Raw genomic sequence first — 14,507 nt, forward strand, 5'->3', positions numbered from 1 at the left:
TTTCAGTCCCGATACCGATAGCAATACCTGGGCTTTGGTACCCATCCGATACCAGTGTTTAATTAATAAGCTGTACGCCTCACTGTGTGGAAGTGACTGGGATCATTCTTTTACGTTGAAGGCAACACCCGGCTTGACTTAAACATTGCTTTCCTAACTTTGTAAAACAAAATGTAACAAATAAATACATAGATATATATTTACTGAATTGTTATTTATTATTAAAATAATCGTACCCCAGCCACTTTGTAAAACATCTTCAAAATTAACTTAATGTAAAATAACTTTTTAATGCAGCAATAAATTGGTCAAAACGTCAACAGGAATGAAAATTACAATCTATAATGTATATAGTATATAAACATAGAATTGAATTGAATAGATCAGCCCCATTGTCACCAATTTCCCATCCAGCAATTTGAATCCGTATCGGCCTGATATCATATCCGGTATCGGTGCATCCCTAGTCACATGCAGCTAATTAGTGGTAAATTAGTGAAAATGTAGTCAGCCGGTTAGAAATTATAATTATACTCTCATTTGCTCTGGTTCGACAATATTTCAAATGTTCTGTGTATTCAGACTGTCACTGTTTGTAACTTGTAGCTTTTCCCGTTGCTGTCTCCAGTCTGTGGTGTTTTTTTTTTAAGCAATTACCTGATTGTCTGTGTCATTTCCATCTCTCCATTTTCGAGTCTGTGACATTGGCAACAACAAGGCGTAGAGACACAGTAGGGTATCAGTAATCATCAGGCATCAATGGCTTGATGCTATAAAATTGGTACCAAACTATTTTTACACATCACAAAACAGTATCATATTCTACGTTATTAAAAAATCATTTAAAAAAAACAAAAACATATTTGTAGATAATGCAGCTGAAAATGGTAAATGTGCATCTACTGTGATTTGTGGTTGTCACTGCAAAGTGCAGCATTGACCTCTCTGCTTATCCTCGATGGGCTAAAAGTGTGCAATGAAATAGAGCTGAATGTAAACTCATCGACATGTCACAGTCCGTCAGCTGTGCTCAGCTCAGCTTATAGGGTGAGAGTCACCTTCATGCTGCATCAGGGAACAGCACAGGTGGAAGACGGTGGCTTGGCATGTCACCCTCTGCGACTCTTCATATTCATCCAGATTAACATACTGAGAATATTAGTGGTTTAGGGTAAATGATTGACTTGCCTCTTGAGGTGGCTGGCGTCCCAGTGTGAACGCAGAATAAACTGTGACTCTTTCTTTTCCACTCCTTCTACCTTTCTCCTGGTACTGAGTCACCTCGCCTTCGGGGCTTACCACAGGAGTCTCTTCAAATGATCCTTTAGACTGAAGTGGAGAATCAAGATTAATGCACTTTCACGTCCCACCCAGGCTCCGGGGGAAAAAGTCTTATAATTAACACCAGGGGGGCTGCAGGCTGCTTTCGGAGAGAGGTCGAGGGGTGGGGTTCCTCGACCACAGAAAAACAGCTGATAAAGGTGTGAGATTTTTCGAGTGTGATGTATGCTGCTGCGTTGGAATAATAGCTGAGCGGTAACAGAATGACCTGTCAGACACCTCACCTGGCTTATTGTTATTGGTACAAAGTGGAGGGGCCTGTAGCAAGAGCTGCTGCATAACTGCATCATTCATAGTCATCATTGTTATACATTGTGACCTATGTGAATTATCACTGAGGCGGACGACTGCACTTTTTTTTCCAGTCCCGTATAGGCATCCCGTTCTCATTCCCCAATTCGTCACATATGGACGCTTAGTCAGGACCCCTTCTCGTCACTTTTTAACACACTGGGTACCCCTTGGTGTCACATATGCCTCATTTCCACTGCATGGTTCGGCTCGACTCGACTCAACTCACTTTTGTTTGAGCCATCCATCCATGCCAACCTCCTCCCTACACGAATGGAGTGAATGGACGGCCGGAGCAGTTGACCTGAGCGTCTAGTAATGACATGGATGGGTTTACATTGGAGTAAGCTCAAAGCTTGGTACGCCGGTATGAGATGTCAAAAGGATGGGCCGATGCAACCTTGGAGGCTGTAGCTCGGAGGTAGAGAGGGTCGTCCACTAATCGGAAGATCAGCGTTTCGATCCCCGGCTCCTCCAGTCAACATGTCGAAGTGTCCTTTGGCAAGATACTGAATCCCAAATTGCTCCCAAAGGCTGTGCCATCGGTGTGTGAATGAGTATTTAGATTAGATCCTGATGGGCAGGTTGGCACCTTGCATGGCAGCCTCTGCCATCAGTGTATGAATGTGTGTGAATGGGTGAATGCTGACATGTAGTGTAAAGCCCTTTGAGTGGTTGTAAGACTAGAAAGGCACTATATAAATGCAAGTCCATTCACCATTTAGACTTGGGAATGAGACCGGGCTGGTAAAGGCCTGCTCCTGCAGAGATTTCTACACATTTTCTGCAGCACTGTTTTCTGTTAAATAACTCTTATTTCCCCATCCTGCAAGGGAAATGAAACACATGTAACCCTAATGAAATGTAACAGTCTAAAGAAAATGCTGAAGTCAACATTTAAAAGGATAGTTTTGAGAAAATAGGCACATTTGTTTTCTTGACAAGAGTTAGATGAGAAGATTGATAGCACTCTTCTGTATGATAAATATGAAGCAGCTGGCTAGCTTAGCTTAGCTTAGCTTTACACAAAGACTGGAAACATCTAGCCCAGCTCTGTCCAACAGTATTCCACCTCACAGCACCTCTAAAGCTCAAAATGTAATAGTTCTACCCTATAAGACATAGCGTATATTTCCCAAAAATATCAAACCGTTCCTTTAATTATCCCGTTTTAGAAGACATTAGCTGAAAATAAGCATTATTATTAAAAGCCTTTAAAACATTTCTCGGATACTTTATTGTTTCATCAGACACTAGCCTTAGCAACAAATCAGACGCCTTAATGTCAGACTTCGGAGCAGCAGTGATGGTGTTTTTATTTATTCATCAGTTATAAATTAAGATTGGAAATATTAATTTCACTCACTGATGTTTTCGTAAGTGAATTTACAACTTGTTTCAAAAAGAGGGGGCTGGAAGAAGGGAAAGACAATGCAATACTTAACTTTATTTGGAGGCATACACCACACAGTTTACTTGAAGGCTCTGTACTTCAATGCATGGTTAAGCCTAATAATAATAGCCTCTTATATCTCTTCCCACGCTGATGATACTAAGCGCTATTTAGATATATCCCACACCACACCGTTTGTCTCCCGCAGTTCCCACGGGATCCTATTTCCATCTCCGCTCTCTACTGTATATTGAAGCAAATGCCTTGCATTTGTTGAAATGTAAATGCATCCATAAAAGCGGATCTTTGTACCCTCTATGAGTGGTATAATTATCCATTCCTGCACAGAGAAATTGTCACGGTGTGTTTGATCATCTGGTAATGATCTTTAAGTATCACCAAGGTGTAGCTGCTTCCTCATTATCCTGAATACTTCTCCAAGGTTATTCCCAAACATTTACTTTCATAGTCCCATGCCTGCTGTTTGTCTTTGATAGTTGCTCTGATTGTTGTTGTTTCTGTCTGTGTCAAAAAGCAGCAGGCCTGCTGTTTTTAGGTGGGATGTTCCACAAGTATATAAATATAAAAAAGAGGGGGGAAGTTACCGACGGGGAGAATGAAATATGGCACTTACATTTCAATGTAAATGAGGAAAGGAATGGGCACAGTGTGGATTTACAACGGTTGATTAGATTGAATCCACTCTGCCGTTGTATCTTTCACGTGAACAATCTCCTATGGCCCGGGTAAATTAGTGTGCAATCTCGTGTACCTGCTGTAAATGAACCTGTCCATCAGCTTGTGTCTCAGGTGTTGGAGTGCAGGAATGGTTCTGCCCTGCCACGGCTGCTTTGGATTCTCAGGCAGAGAGAAGCTGTTTGTTAAACACTTTAGTTGGAGTTTACTTTTTGATTGCCTGTGTTAACAATCCCAGAAAAATATATATTTTCAGGGTGGTTGTTTTGTAAGACTCTACTGCTGCAGATGTTCATCCAGTTTTTTGGTAAAGGTCTTTCATTTCACCTCTGACCTCTGGACTCAACAGCGAGCGCGACTCCTCTTTTGAAATACAGATCCTCAGATCTCTCCAGGGGCACGGTGGGGTATTTGAATCTGATGAGAAAATGCATGTGTGAAAATTGACTTGTGTTCATTTGGGTGATGGAGAAGTTGGCAAATCGGATTACTCTCTGACAGGGAGCAAATGGAAGCCAGGCTGCACTTTCAAACGCAGCGCTAGCTGCTCCTTAAAACAGATATTCTTCTGCGAGCGTTGCAATTTGCGAAGACTCCTATCATTTAGAATGACAGACTTTATTACTGTTTCAGTTTTTGCTTTGACATTTTTGAAGCTGTTGGCAATGCCCTTAGGGTTTCATTTAGGATTTATCCACATCACGCCAGCCTGTCATGTGTAAAATGTAATAAAGGGATGGTAATGATTAGGAGGTAGGAGAAGCTCACTAACGGGACTATTTTTGTATTTCCTCTGATGGAATATTAGGATTGATACAGTGAGTGCTTCAAACATGAGGAAACATGCGCACAGAGTCAAAGCTATTCAAGTTTACAGTATATCTAAATCAAAAGTACATTCCTGACAAGCACGGTTTAGGTCTTAATGGGACACAGAGCATGAGCAGGGTATTTATGTTGGATGTCTCACCAGGAAGCACAAATTAAAAGATCCGTCCTGATGGGCAAGTCCACTGTTTTCATTTAGAAATTGCAGATATAGCTGACTGACTTGACTGATGTATCTAAAAGCCGAACCTCCGAGCATATAGCCAACTATATTGCCTTTAAAAGCTTCAAGTAGGAGAGCTTCATGTGTGACATAATTAAATTCCACCCAAGTTAATTCAAACTGTTTAATGATGCAGGGAGAACCATTTCTTTCGCTGTGCCAGCGGTGGGGCGGTCCGCGGGGGCCACGAGTGAGGAGAAGCATTAGAAGTTCAGAAAGACACTTGTGATAGAGAGAGGAGGATGTGAGAGACTTGAAGGTTGTAGCATCCTTGAAAACGCAGCTTGCTATTGGTGTGTTTATTTAATAATGTCAAATTCTCTTTGTTTGTTGTTTTTTTCTTTCTTTTTTACTATTATTTTTAAAGATAATAATAGAACATTATTAGTAATCTGCACGTGAGGCCAAATTTTAGCAGTGTGAGTTGCTCTGCTTGCTTTAGCTACTGGGTTAGCTGTTGGTTTCTGTGACCGTCCTGCAGTGTTTCATTATTTTTCAAAGCTAATAACCTCTCCCACGGTGAACAGCCTGACATTATACGTGTCGTGTGTTTGTGTCTTTTTCCAGGAGTCGGGGCCAAACGGCGGGTAGGAGATGAGTCTGGCGGGTAATCCCATCCATCCATCCATCAACCTGGAGACTATTCCCAGCGTCCCCTACACAACGCCAAAGCCTCGCTGCGCAGAAGATGAGTCCATCATCTTCTTTCTAAGACTTTCCCCCGAGTTTCCATCAAAACACATAAACACATCATGTGCCATTATTTTTCTATTGCCCCCGCTCCCTTTTTCTGTCAATGGACGGTCGTGACGGCAGTGAGCGAACACAGCTGAGTGGGTCGTTTTGTGCGGTATGCAAAAGAGAGGCTCTCTTTGAAAACTACAGGATGTGATAGGATCCCTTCTCTGTCGCTGACATCACTCTGTATGGGTTGTGATGGGGCATGTGCCAGAGATCTCCTGTCTAATAGGAAGTGAGACACTTAAAGAGATGACCCTGCCTCAGTTGCCATCGCTGTCTCTCTGCCGGAAAGAGAGCTCGGCTCTCGCATTACTCCTGCACTTGCTAATTAGCGTCTGTCGCTGGAGTAACTTGTACCTGTCAGTGTGTGCCGCTCTCCTATATTCAGTAACTTGAGGGAATTGAAATTGAATGCCAGCTAAGCTCCAACAAACTGCAAATGGTGCATGGGATACACCCTGATTTCCTCACTGACCTGACAGCCTTATATGTAAGAAATTGTTTTTAATGAACACAGAGTATCTCAGCTAGTTTCTACTGCTGGTGTGGGATGTTTCATCTTTTACAGACTAGGGGGGCCGTGCTGGTTGTTTATTGCATTTTTTTTAGGTACTTGAGCAAGTCCCCGTGCCATATGTCCATATGTATGAATGCCAAAGCCATTTGTGTCAGATAACCCAGTGCCTATTTACATTAAAGGGACATGGTGAAACTGCCTGGTCATTGGTAATTATTGGTCCCATTCCCGGGGCCACTTTGTGCTCGTTCAGGCAGAACAAGGTCGAGTTTATTACAGACATTTCTTCACCCACAGGATTAGCCATGCTGCTCAAATTCATCCCTCCACTTTTCCATTAGTTGATTTATCTGCCGACGAGACTATTCTACATAATGAGTGAAACATGAATTATGGTCAAAGCAATACAAATATTTCATTTACATGCAGATCAACACTGACATGTTGAATTGTTCCCAGTTAGACGCAGTCCTATTTTAGGGCTAATCCCTCTCTGTTTGCAGATGCTCAGTCATCCCAAACATTTGACTTGTTTTGAATAATGGATTTTCTCTGTGATTGTTTGTTGCTGTCACACGCGAAATAGCTACCTTGCATCAAGTCTGACTTGTGTAAATAGTGCGGAAATTCCTCCCTGACACACACACACACACACACACACACACATGCACAGGAGCATGCACACATACTGTGTCCTCTTCCTAAACTGGATGAGACTGTTGATCAAACCCCAGGCTGTGCCCAAATGCGCAGATCTCTCTGTACAGTAGCCCTTGACCTTGCCGTGTGTCCTCGTGGCCCAGACACCCGCCTGAAATTAAATTACAGATTAGTGGCTCTAGGCCCAAAGAGGGGTTTATTTGGTTGGCCCCTCTCTGAGAAGCGCTCATTCTCTCATTCAGGGACCGGAAAAAATGTCATGGGATTTAAGGAAGAAAATGCCAGTCTGGAAGACGCTTTCTTCTGACAGTGAGCGCTGGAGCCAATGGTCCCCGAGAATGGAAATGTCTACAAAGACTTCTAAATCTTACATTGTAGTTAAGAAGGGGCACGGGGCTAGTGGAAAGTTGGGATTTGGGAGGTGTGGAAAATGGGTTCTTGGAATCAAAATAAAATAAATAAAAAAGAAAAGAAAACCAAACTGAAGTAAGTGAGGAAACAGCAGCTCACTGCTGAATGGGAATTAAAAAAATCATTCTTGTGAGACAAAAGAAGCAAATGCCGAGCCCTCATTAATTTAGAAGTCTGTCAAGCCTTTCACAATCCTTAATTCCAAATTACATTCACTTCAAACAACATTCAAATACAAGTGACCATCAATTGGCAATCAAAATGAAAAAATGAACCATGAATATGTGGTTACTGTAAAAATGGATGATGGATACGTTCAGATTTTTTTACTAGAAAGACTGCCTTTTGAAGTTAACCACTTGATTTGACTAGATTAGATTACTCAGGCTACATATTGGCTTCAGCTGAACTTTGGTTAGCTTTTTTTGCCGATTGCTTACAGTGTGATTGTGCTAGGGCTTGATCACTTCATTGCCAGAAAGGACAGGAGGACAGATTATAGCGACTGATACTTTTTTCAATGCACTTTTGGGCATGTGACTACTGTTTAAAGACAGACTTGATTCTCCGTCTAGAAGGCAACACAGCAGCTCTGTGTGATCAGTATGCCACAACATGAGTGCGGACCGTAAATTGAAATTTGATGATGTAACTCTATACTTACAAATTCAGTCTAATGTTGTTCAAATACACAGCAGCATGCATCACAAGTCTGCTATCAGTTGACTTAATCTGCCAAATACGAGTCTTCACTTACTTCACATGCGTAATTGATTGCACTTAATGTCACCTCTCACAGACCCGGGCACAAGAGGATAAATATTTAAGATGCTAATGACACATCTTTATTTATCTATCAAAATAAAACACTTGGCAGGGTTTCGAGTTGCCCCACAGCCAAGCCTCGGACTACGTCACACACACACATAAGGAAATATTTCACAAATTAAATCGTCTTGAATTCAAACTCACACTTAAAGCAGGTAACGGGTTGGTGTGGTGTTTGCATGAACAGGTACAATACTTACTGAAATTTAGAGGTGGCATGAGTACATACAAGGTCAGTCAGAAACATAGATGCAAACAACAGAGATTTGTTGTAGGCAGCACAAATTCAGACAAAATGTGTGTGCTTACATTGGCAAAAAAAGTTGAAGGTGTCCCAAATTGTAAAACTCCATGAATGTACGAAGCCAAAAGTGAAACAACAAGAGTTCCTGGTAAGTTTTGATCAGTTTAAACTGCCACACACACACGCCAGGCGGCAGCCTCCGCTTCTGTAAAGTGAAGCCAATGCAGAAGTGCCTTAAACTTCTTTTTTCTTTTCTTTTTATTCTTTAATTCTTTCTAACAGCCAGCAGGGAGCGACTCCTCTGGTTGCAAAAAGCAGTCTGATTGTATAGAAGTCTATGAGAAAATGAGCCTACTTCTCACATGATTTATTACCTCAGTAGACATTGTAAACATGAGTTTATGGTCTCAATCGCTAGTTTCAAGTCTTCTTCAATACAGCATGATGTTCATTTAGTAAATTATGGTCCCATTTAGAGTCAAATAGACCATAAAGCAGCGTATGCTTTAGGGCGTGGCTACCTTGTGATTGACCCGTCGCTACCACGACGTTGTGCGGTCTGGGAGTTGTCCGTGTTTTCGTCTTACAACTTTAACCCTTTCATGGTGTGTTTTCAGTTCATGAAAGTCAATTGTAACATTTTCATTATTCAACGTTTGGTTGTACATATTTCCACCCTCTTGTGTGACTTCTGGTTGCAAAAAAACAAGATTGCGATGGCCAAAAAACCAAGACCGTGATGGCCAAAATGCTAAACTCGAGGCTTTAAAACTGTAGTACACAAACCAATGGGTGACGCCACAGTTACTTATGTCCACTTCTTATACAGTCTATGGCACACACATATAGGCACACTTCACGCACTGAGTTGGTGCATGTTATTGGGAACACATCGGATATTAGCTATCAATGCAGACGGGATGAAACCGTATCTTGGAGCGAGAGAGAACACCATGCTCCTATTTATCAGAAACCTCTCCACACTCTCACACACCATGGCTCAGACTGTGGTCCCATCAAGCAGTAGATTTATATTAGCACTTATGCTACTCTGCATTCGACTTGTTTTGAACATGGGGTCCCAGTAAAGTAGTCACTGAAATGGGGCCAGATGTGCTCCTAAATTTTAGTATACAGTAAATGCTTAGTGTGCTCTTTAGTAAACACCCTCCTTTATTTTTTTGCCCCATTTTGTTTAGCAGATACTTCAACGTAAGCGTGTACACACATCCTCTCACTACTGAATCATTTCTTTCCCCTCTATCAAAAGTAACCTCAGTCAAATAGAGAGGAGGCAGCTGGCAGCTAGTGGCTCATGTTCTGTTTGGGATGGGACACCTGAGGTCAGTGGCTCTCAGTCCAAGCACTCTGCATCCAGAGCTCAGTCAGTTTCATTCTAGCGGTCTAATCAGGGACTGTTTCACACCAGGGACAGCAAGTGAACACAATTAAGTCGACGGTAGTAAAGAAAAAACCAGGACCAGGATTGAAGACTACTGTGTAATTGGTTTATTCATGGAATCGTGGGATACTCTATCACAAGTTATCAAGGTGCATGTGAATAGCTTAGGCTGTGGCCAGTAGTCGGTTAACTCTGGATGTAAGCATGGTGTGTGAACACACACACTGCAAATTCTGCTCACTGTGAGCATCCTTGCATCATTTTTACGATCTGCTGGGTTTGTTCACCGCTTAAGGAGAAAACACTGCCAGCATTTTACTCTGTGTTTTATTTCTCCTGAAGAGGTTCGATAATGTATTTAGTATGCAGAGGCGGGAGCAAAACATAAAACAAAAGCAAATCAACTGCGATAGTGATCCCCCAATGTGGGGTTTTGAAAGCCGATACCGTGACCGATATTAATGCGCAGAGAATATTCATGTTATATTTATATTACGTGTATGAATTCACATTAATTAATTCAAACTTAACTTAATTAAAATCCTAATGTCATTCTAAGCATTGTAAAACAATCGGCTATTGAAATAACTTCTAGAGTAACTATGGGATTATGATGTGGTTTCTTTAGAATTATCATAGGATTGCTATAACCAGGAGATGATATGAGGGGGGATGCCACCCCTCTTCCTTGTTAAAGGTGCTAAATTCGTTATTCAGAGCATTAATATAACATCAAACAACTATTAGCTCTGTAAATATATAGAGGAGTAATGCCTACCTGAGCAGAGAATGAAGTCACTCTCCCTCTGTGTGTGTTGTAATCCCAGCTTCTCTGTGTTTTGTTGACATAGCCGGGCCGGCAACTCGTGCTTTTAGTGCCTGTTCGTGCGCGTGCCCCACTGGCTCACGCACAACCGCTGCTCTACACTGCTCTCATACGGCGGTTACAGCTGATAACACCGTCCCGACCGACGGCGTCATCGTGGAAGCATACTGTAGCCCCCATCCTCAAGTTCCCCCTCAGCTAAGCACCGTTAGCTCTGTCAGCACTTTAGCCATTGTTTGCACTTTTAGCGCTGTTGGCACCGTTAGCTGCAAGCCAATGGGTCATGTTCATTATAGTCTAACATGGGGTTTTATGAGTTAAAGTGCTGTCATTGCAAACACCAGAACAAATTCAGACAAATACACCTCAATGTTACATTAACCACCTCTGTGGTGAGATATCAGATTTGAGTTTAAAAGACTGACCTTTAATTATACCTCCTCATTAGGCCAGTAAGTATAATGTGTAAGGGTAGCTGTGAAGAAAAGGTTTTTAGGTCTTCAGAAAACCTCTTTAGGTCCTTGTTTACGTTCCACATGTCTTTTCAAAAGCTGTACGTCCCTACTAGTATATCTTCAATTCAAGGACAAAAGAGCTGCTTTCGAGGTTAGATCAAAATTCCTTGAGTGAATCATGATGTGAAAGTAAGAGAAGAAACAAAAAAACTTGAAAGCCCCTGAATTCATAACACTCATCCTCCACCCTGAATGGCAAGCAGCTTTGCTGGGCATGAGATGTAGACATAAGGATTTAAGAGAGTCAGAAAATGAAGGTTTCTGTTGGGAGGGCAGACACGCCAAGCTACAATGAAAGACAAAAAAAGTCAATTGAGGTGCTGAGAAGTAAAGCCTCAATCCAAAACTTTCAAGAATACCAGCTGTGAATATATACAGAGGGATTTTTGTATAGCTTTCAAGTTGCACTGTCACTTCAGTCCTTTTGATAACTCTACCCTTAAAAAAAACTGGGTAAAGACAACTAATATTTGCAATGGCCGAGATAGGAAATAAGATCTTGGATTTGTACGACTGTTGGTCATTTTACTGTGATGGTGAAGAGGGAGCTGAGCCTGAAAGAACAGCTCTAGGTTTACCAGCAGATACCTTTCCAAAGCTCTGGGTAGTGACAGAAAGGATAAGATTGCATATTGAATCACTGCTCAGAGTTACACCCCTGCTTACATCAAAAGTCAAGGTGGTACGGGCATCTGATCAGGATGCCTCTGGTATTCTTCCCTATGGGGGTGTTCAGGGCACGTCCAACTGGGAGGAGACCCCGTGGGCAGATCAAGAACACATCGTGTTGCCTGGGAAGGTCTTAGGATCCCCCCAGGTACTGGAGAAAGTGGCTGGGGAGAAATACGTCTGGGCCGCTGGATCCAGGTAAGCAGTGTTTTTTTTTTAATCTCATTCAACATTATTAGAAATATTCCTAAATGGAGCTTTAAAGGGACTGTATGTAAAATTGTAATAGTTTTTTATTACCAATGTGTGAACAGGTTGTAAACCTCCTTTTTGCTAACAACCCTTACATATACTTATATCAGGCACAGAGTCTGACTCACCCACTCAGTTGAAGTCCATCCATGTCTTCAGCGTCAAAAGGCCAAACTGTGTGACAGTAACGGAGGTAAACACCTGAACAGGTCAGTGTCTATATTGTATGTATTAAATTGTTTCTGTTGTTATAGGTAAACAGTCACAATGGCACTATAATTAACCTGAATTTTGAATTGTAGCTGGATTTTTTCCCCCAATAAGCAATTGCTGTTACTCTTTAAGCTATACTCAAAAATCAATCACTCATATTCGTAGGCATGAGTTCACAGATTTGCACAGATTGCCTACCTACACATTTAACAGCTGCAAACTGCATCTGACCTTTTTTCATGTACGGTACTTGCTCTGTTGAAACCTTGGCCACTGAAAGTGGCATCGATCCAACTTTTGGTTCCTGCAAAATGAAATAAAACGTCTGAATCCATCCTGCTAACTGGACTTGGCAAGACAGTTCATCAAAATTCCACGATTTGCCAAACGAACGAGTCACAGCAACATGCCCTCTACGCCACCATGAACGTGTGCTTTTTAACTATCATTTTATGTTCTCTGATCAGTGTTCTGTGAAAAATGCGTGAAAGTGAAATTGTGCCATGCTATACATGTTAGTCTCTAAAGAAGCCAGGAGAAAAAGGAAGAAAAGGTCAGCTTGTCATGGTGCTTTATAGAAAATCAACATCAAAGACATGTAGGTGCAATGGGTACAAAAGCTAGTGGAGCTGTGCCCATTGAGCACAGATGGGAGGACCACTGGCGTGGTATACTGTATAATATGTAGGAAGCTGTTTGAACCTTGATAGTACAGTAAACATCAAAGGAAATACCTTAATAATCAAAGTTCCAATAAAGGGGGAATCAGACCATGTGCATAGATCAAATTCAAAGCAGTCATAATATATTTTTTACATGCATTGTTTCATGTAAATTTGGTTAAAGGTTTTTGAAAAAAACAAAGATTTTACAGCTAAAATATTCTGCCACCAAATCCTAATCAATAAAGGCCAAATTCATGATTCAATGTTTTCTATGTTTACCTAAAACCTCTCATTTATATTTAAAAGGGACGTATCATGCTCATTTTCAGGTTCATACTTGTATGTTGTGTTTTTACTAGAACACGTTTACATGCTTTCATGTTCAAAAAACACTTTTCACTCATATTGTCCGTCTGAATATACCTGTGTTCACCCTCTGTCTGAAACGGTTATCTTTATGATATCCAGAGCACTAATATAGCATCAAACAACTGTTTGCTATGTAAAGATATAGAGGAGTAATGTCTACCTGAGCAGAGAATGAAGTCACTCTCCCTCCGTGTGTGTTGTTTGCGGAAGCGTAGCGCCCTCCAGTCATATAGGCACTCCAGACACCGAAATGTATGTGCGCAAGCACTGAAAAAGTGAGTTTCTTATGATGTGTCCCCTTTAAGATGGGCACAACATTTGCGTTGGTTTCAAATTAAACCCTCTATGTATTTCTGCATGTTTGGATTCTAATGAAATAAAAGCATTTTCTTGTAATGGCATTAAAGTTTGATCACCCCTTATCTGTGTCACGTTATGTTGGGACATACGGTAACATTATTAACGGTTGATACCTTCCATCTTAGGTTCATTTTGAACTTTGTCGATGCACACCACAGGGAATACATCTGAGGAAAGGTATGCAGAGCCACTGAGAAGGATACATACTGTATACATTTTGCATTATGATCCCAAGGCTAAAGATTTGACTCAGTTGTGGTGAAATCAAAGCTGATTCTAGTAAAGCAGTATTAAGGACAGGGTTGAAGGCTGAATGTACAAAGTGTCTGACTTTGACACAGGGGACTGTGGTTTGACTTCCATCTCCTTTAACAGAATATTGCTTTCTTTTAACCATGAGGACTCTCCATTATTTTAAATAGTTTTGCCAGAGGTGCACTTGGACCTCATTCTCTCAGTAAAAACAAAGCTATTTTTTTCTCACTTGGCTCCACAAATAAGGTGTGGCTCAATTAATTTATTCCTGAGGTCACAACGCAAATGTTTCATCACAATAGTTATTTACTATAAATTGCTGGTGTTCATAAAATGTGCCCCATTTCAGTTTTATAATGCAAAAGCATGTCTTTTTTGTGAAGGCACCCCAGCTGCTTTACCTGCTAGTCAATACGATATAATAAAGGCACTTAGAGCAGACTTTTCCCTCCTACGTGTCAATATAGAAAATATTGAATATACACACGGTCTGGATTTTATTTGTCTCCCAGCTGCTCCGAGTTTTAATATTTCATAAACAATGATCAATCACCGAGTGCACTGAAGAGCAAATAAGTAATGACACTCCCGGTAGGCCGATGAAAAGTGCAGCTTTTATTTGACTCTGTGGCTGCATATTTGATTTTTCTCCTAAGTTGTATTTAAAATCTCATTACCTTTAATCAGGATGAAGTGATATCATGCTAGATTCTATTCCCTTTTCAAAACAACTTCCTCAGAGGCGCTGAAGTAAATCACTGGCCCAAACTTGGGAAAACAAAAGACAGTGCATAAGCAGAGGCTTATT

The 14,507-nt window shown here is 41.2% G+C and overlaps 1 protein-coding gene and 1 long non-coding RNA gene across 3 annotated transcripts in view; both read left to right on the plus strand.

Moving 5' to 3' along the window:
* cd276 (CD276 molecule) overlaps positions 1-6,225 on the plus strand; it is a 74,634-nt gene extending 68,409 nt beyond the window's left edge. For both annotated transcript variants that reach the window (XM_074611279.1, XM_074611271.1), the window contains one exon: positions 5,340-6,225. The gene's annotated coding sequence lies outside the window, so the exon portion shown is untranslated. The remainder of the gene's footprint in view (positions 1-5,339) is intronic.
* LOC141753017 (uncharacterized) overlaps positions 1-14,507 on the plus strand; it is a 602,052-nt gene that overhangs the window by 345,537 nt on the left and 242,008 nt on the right. The gene's annotated exons all lie outside the window — the stretch shown is intronic.

This window comes from Sebastes fasciatus, chromosome 2 (assembly GCF_043250625.1).
Source record: "Sebastes fasciatus isolate fSebFas1 chromosome 2, fSebFas1.pri, whole genome shotgun sequence".
Lineage (NCBI taxonomy): Eukaryota > Metazoa > Chordata > Actinopteri > Perciformes > Sebastidae > Sebastes > Sebastes fasciatus.